This window comes from Nesoenas mayeri (genome assembly GCF_963082525.1).
Source record: "Nesoenas mayeri genome assembly, chromosome: 6".
In the NCBI taxonomy this organism is placed as follows: domain Eukaryota; kingdom Metazoa; phylum Chordata; class Aves; order Columbiformes; family Columbidae; genus Nesoenas; species Nesoenas mayeri.
In genome coordinates, this window is record NC_137545.1 from 30,842,399 (window position 1) to 30,848,398 (window position 6,000).

Consider the following 6,000-nt stretch of genomic DNA (forward strand, 5'->3'; position numbering starts at 1 on the left):
CAAACAAAGAGCTTGAACAAAACCACGTACCTGAAAGACCAGAAAAGAAGCCAACTGTATCAAATCACTCTGCATAGTTTTGATTAGTTTTTATTAACATTCAAATCTTTTGAACCATAGGTTTGTGAGTCAAGATATAACAGGCAGAACATGCCCATATGGTGTGCAAGCCAAAATAAATTATTCCTCTGTAGCCATACCCATTCTTCTTGGTTCATTTCAACTCTTCCTTCCCACACTCATTTTCTTCATGAAGTTTTTCCTAGCATTTCTGTTCTCTGGCAGTTCATATTTTTCTAGTGCTGAGGGGCTAAGATTTCCATGCCAATTAGCAATTCATTCAAATCCATCTTTTTTTCACTTTTGGTTCTATTTCATCTTCTCAATTTCATCTGCCTTTGACTCCCTGAAACAATCCAGTTTAGCTTGAAGATTTTTTTTCTTATTACTAATACAACGGCTCATTAGATTAATCTCTGCTTAAAATTCATGTCCTTCTCTCTCAACTCTGAGAGACAATCACTGAAAAAAAAAAAATAAAATAAAAGGCCTCCTCTGATGTGTATGTACTTGCTGCTGAAGATTACATTCTGAAAAATCCATTTCTTTCCCCAATAATCAAAAGATTCAGGATGGATGGATTATCCGGTCCTTCTCGTTTATAGCTTGTTGGTTTAGGTTTGAGGTTTTGGGTTTGTTTTGTTTTGGTTTTTTTTAAATCAATGGAGATTTAGAAATGCTTTCTGGAGTTCAATGTTTGTTATTCAAATTTTGTATGCCAATGTGTCTTGACAGAGCAGTTGTGCTCTGAAAATGGTGACATTTCTACCCACTGGGCAAGAAAAGGAAACTTCTGTCCAGGGTCCAAAGATCTCTAGTGATTTTAAAAGAGATTTTCACAAAGTGGAAGGCAACCACCATTAAAAGCTGTAATTTTTGCTCTTAAGAAATTTTGCATATTTAACAGGATGTCTTTGAACTTGTGCCACATAAGTAGAAAAACAAACAGCTTTTTTGAGAATTTGAGGATTATTTTACATGAGAATTTAATTTGTTTAAATGGAAATGAATATGGATGAAGATACTTGAATAGGTTCAGCGTGTTCATCAGTCCCAATTGCCAAGCAGGGACTAATCTTGGTGATTAGTAAGGGTAGTGATAAAAATATGCTTGTACCCAATACGCCTCCTGATTGGCAGTTTATCGTTCTTACACAACCAGATGTCAAAAGCCATACGTTAATATTCAGCAGAGAACAATCCTCTGGTTTACACTGTAAAATGCACAATCATCAGCACTGCTGAGCCCTGAAAGACGAGAGCACTTTCAGGTGAAAGGACCATTTGCTGCAGCAGTTGGCAGAGGAGGAGCGAGGGTTCTGGGGCTGCTCCAGGCTCTGCTGCTTCCTCCCGGCATCTTACAACAACAGTCAGGGAAGGGGAGTTGCAGTATTTTACCTAAACTGCATTTCATACTATTTAGGCTAGGAATTATTTTCTCTTTATACAGCACCTGGCACAGTGCAGTTCCACCTTGCTACTGGAAGTGTAGTTACTAAATCAGAATAATAAAGGTGTGTTATGTGAGAAGTGCATTGAAAAAAATAAAAAGACCTAAAAAAGACCTGCAGATATCAATTACTTAAAATGTCTTGTGTTTATATAGGGAAGTTTTTATTCTACTGGAATGAGGAGTTTTCAATATTGAATTAACAGTAAAAAACAGGTGCCTTTAAAGGTAGTACAAGCAATAACATGGGGCAGTGGGAAGAGGAGAGGGAAAACTACACCCTTGAACTATTTAACTTATACAGAGGTAAAGCTAAGTTCTGCCTTCAGTTAAGTCTTCCAGCCCCCAAAATCTAAGTGATGCTAGGCTGAAGGCAGTTTTAGGGTTTTTTTATTCTTGTACCATTTTCCATGCACTGAATATACTAATTATAACTGCTACTGGTAATGCTAGCCATAATGGCAAGGAAATAAGTGCCAAAGCCATCAGCAGTCACTTTGCACCTGATCAGAATGAAGAGACAGCAATGGGCAGGTTTCTCTCCCTACAAGCCAGGCTGTGGTCATCCAGAGAACTAATGAGATCTTCAGCCACTACCGACAATTCAAAAATCAGTTGGGCTGAACTGCATTCACAGTGGCTGTTCTTAAAGGTTGTTATGCTAATTGTACATCTCATCTTTTTTGTACAGAGACTAAGATGAGCACAATTTTGTGCCTGCCTAATTTCATCTCTAATTGCATCTACAGCCATAGCATAAGCATGCAGTGTCTTTTAGTCTCCATTCCAGGCTCTCTTTTGATGCAAGATGAGAGTAGAAGCCTTACACAAAAGATCACATGAGTTCTTTTCTTTAAGGAGAATACTTGGATTTCTGTGTGTCAGAAAAAGACTGAGTTTTAAACTTTTGGGAGGTTGGTCTGGAGTACATTTAAATTGCAAGAGAAGATAGTCAGTGATAGTCCTGCTCTTGTACGGGTGTTGTGCATATGGCAGGAGCTTACCCTTCACACTAGGGCTTTGCAGTACCTTCTGCGTCATTCTGAAGAAAGAACTGACAATGCATTCTGGAGGAAGGAGATATTAATCCAGTTCTTATGCCATCACTCTTCCTCTTTCTTTTTCAAAGCAGCAATATAGTAAGGTCATATGTTTCTCTGTAACATTCTGCTCTGTGCCATTTTATTAAATTCTTTTCATGAGTTGTGTAATCCCACACTAATTAAAGAGGGCTTAATAGACCATCACATCTCCATTAGATTCACCTTGTGTTACTCTTGGAGTGTGTGTCACACTCAGGGAGGACTTAACAGGAACCACTCAATGGGTGAAAACAGGCTGAGGAGGCAAAGGAGGCACCTGTAAGAGACAGAGTTTTCGAGGACTTGGGGGTGTGTGATGTGTGATCACAATCCTTAGTAGATAGATTTTGCCTGTCTTATTTTCATTGGTTTTCCCTTTTTGCTTTTAAGTTCATTGGGAGAGGACATTGGCAGAATATGTTGGCAGGCTATAGGCTGCAGAGAATGCTATTGGAGCAAGATGTATTGATTGTTGTGGCAGTGCTTTTAGGGTTGTGATGGTTGAGGGAAAAAACAAGGAGGCTCATAATGGGATCTGCAGGAAGTGTGCATACTCCTGCATATAATGATGGGTGCCCCTTTTTACAGTAAGATAAATAAAAGTTGCACACTGTACTATTAGGGAATGATGCACAGAGCAATGCATGGAGTTATTTTACAGAACTTTGAACCCGGGCTGGTTTGGAGCCTGCTAGCTGGGAAATGCAGACAGAGTTAGTATGCAAAACTTGTGCCAGACTATTGATGTGCCCTGTAGCACCTTAGCTTTAATGTACTTCTTCAGAGCTTGTTTAATATTTCACTAAAAAGCTGTGATAAGGTGAAACTTCTGTAAGAATAGAAAGACTTGCCTACTGTCTTAGGCTGGTGAGCAGAATGTGCTCTGAACTGGTCCAGTGTGTTTGTAAGTGGTCCTGTGCTGCTTGAATTTTCCCAGTGTTAGTTTTGTCTGGTAGCTTTGTTAACTGCTTTTCTAATAGCGTATTATAAATCCATTAATTTATTTGGTTCTGGCCATAATATTGACTTGGTAAGTGGTGTTCCACAGCCCTGGTTTTTAAGGGTAGTAGTTAAAGAGTTGATTGAAAAGGCTAACAAAATTGCAGTGGTTTGTTTATGGGCAGCCAAACTTTTTAAAGGATTTAGGCTAAGAAGGTTTTTTTCATGAAGTAGAACCACTTGTAGTTGCTTCTTTAGTTTTATAATGGAAAAAAAAAATCAGGCCAGGTTGAAACTTCATGATGCTTCCTCTGTGGTATAAGCAAGAAATGCTGAAGCCTTCTCCTCCATGTTACAACTAGTCCCTTAACAACATTATTTACAGTTAGGAGAAGATCTATATGGACACACAGATTTTTACCAGATACTTTGGTAGGGTGATCAGAGTCAATGACTTTAAAGGTCCAAAGCACTGAACCTCAGAAGAGCTTTGTCCCTGAAAGTGGCTTGCAAAGTTTCTTAAATACTTGCTGTGAATCTGATTAGCACCAAAACGTTTCTAAGAATCTAGCTGAAAATCAAGGGACCCCTGAATTATGCTACTACTAGGTTGGAACAATTTTTTTTAACATGTAGGAATACAGTGAACCATAACTGCACACAGAGATAATTATCTCTAGAGATGTTAATTAATTTCTGCCTGCTAAAAATCACTTGACTTTGGAGTAAACAAAGACAAAACTTCCCTTTCATTTGTTACAATACCATATATTCTGCAGCGTTAGCACTAATATGATAGATATCTTGGCTTTTTTCAGCATATACTCCAGGAAGTCACCTAATTTTTAAGCTTCTGATGATTCCAAATGTAATGATTCTGGAGGAGGAAAAAAATATATTACTTTTGGGTCACTGAATCTTTCCAGATAATACAGATGCTACAAATCACAGCACTGTAAAGCCTGAGTTTGTGATTCTTTTGAAGCATACCTTTTTATGTCTGAGCCATCCTGCTGGCAAGTGCACTTGGCCAAGGGAAGATGGTGCTCTCAGGGGATGTTCAGGGTCCATTGGTTAAGCTGACTTAGAATGACTCCAGTATGGCTGAGACTTTCTACATTTATTTGAAACCCCATTCCTTCTCCTGGCTTGACTCCCAGCTAAACCCACAGCCTACTTCATGATCATAACAAGGCTGACCTGTGTCATTTTGGGGAGCCCAAGGGACACTATTTGTTGAATGGGAGCTGGGGACACCCTGTTACCTGGAAAAGGCTCTTGTTAGGACACCATCTCCAGAGACGTGCTGGGCTGTGCTGAGCTGCCCAGGCTCCTGATTGTGTGAAATAGCAGTGAGGGAAAACAAATGACTGCGCAGGGGGATGCTGAGCTTTGTGCACTTTCATAACGTGGCTTTTGCTACCAAAAATGGTATTCTGATGTCCTGAGGGATGCTTACCCAGGGTAAAACTGAGAGCATGCCTGGATATTGCTTGGCTTGCCTTCTGAATGGGTTGTTCTGAAAAATCAGCATAGGCTGAACAAGATGTGGTCTCACCATTTTCCTGACACTCTGATGTTTTTTTACCTTAAAGCCTTATTTCTGGATCCCAGCATCATTTCTCACAGGGTCTTTTGAGAAGCAGCTGTCACCTTGGCCTACTTTGTGTCCTCTCCCAGTCACACAGGAGAAGCAGATGGAAGCTTTGGACTGCTTTGCTTTTTAGATATAGTATGTTAAGAAAATAATGGCTTCTGTAGCCAAGGGTGGCTTCTAGCCAGACCAAAGGCCAAAACGTTTGTTTACACCATATGTGACCCAAGTGCTACTCTTTAAGAATGGCCAACAGCTCAAAGTATAGGTATAGAAAGAGTTTGTTGTCTGTACTCTATCAGAAAGGTGTGGTGAGATGCTCAGGTGCAGGTAGGAGCTGCATGTAAGAGGAGGAATTGGCATGGTGGCTGCTGTGGGGTATGTCTTGGGTGTTTACCTCTCCCTGGTACTCCATAATGAACCTTGGCAAACTTGGACAGCACTTCAGCCCTTCTCTTTGTCTATGTATTTATATCCAAATGTGTCAGATACTCAAAACCTTTCCAATCTTCTTATTTTGTTTTACTGAAGTTATTAGTTATTCTCATAGTCCATGTATCCTAATTGTAATAGCAATTTTTAAAAATAGAGGAAAGGAGAGACAATTTATCTACTGGCTTATTAGATTTTATTTCCCCAAAGTATTACTGAAGGTGATATTTTCCCAAGCATAGCTCTTCTGTGGCTCAACTGAATTACTTGTGCTAAAACAGTCCTTTCCAGAGCAGACTCTGGAAATTAGCCCTGCTCTCCTGCAGTGTGCTGCGAATCATTACATTTGCAGCTCTAATTTATAAGTGCAAGAACTTTTTTCAACTGTTAAGCCCCACAAACTTGTTTCTGAGCAATTCCTGCACCTTTTGGACAGTCCAAAT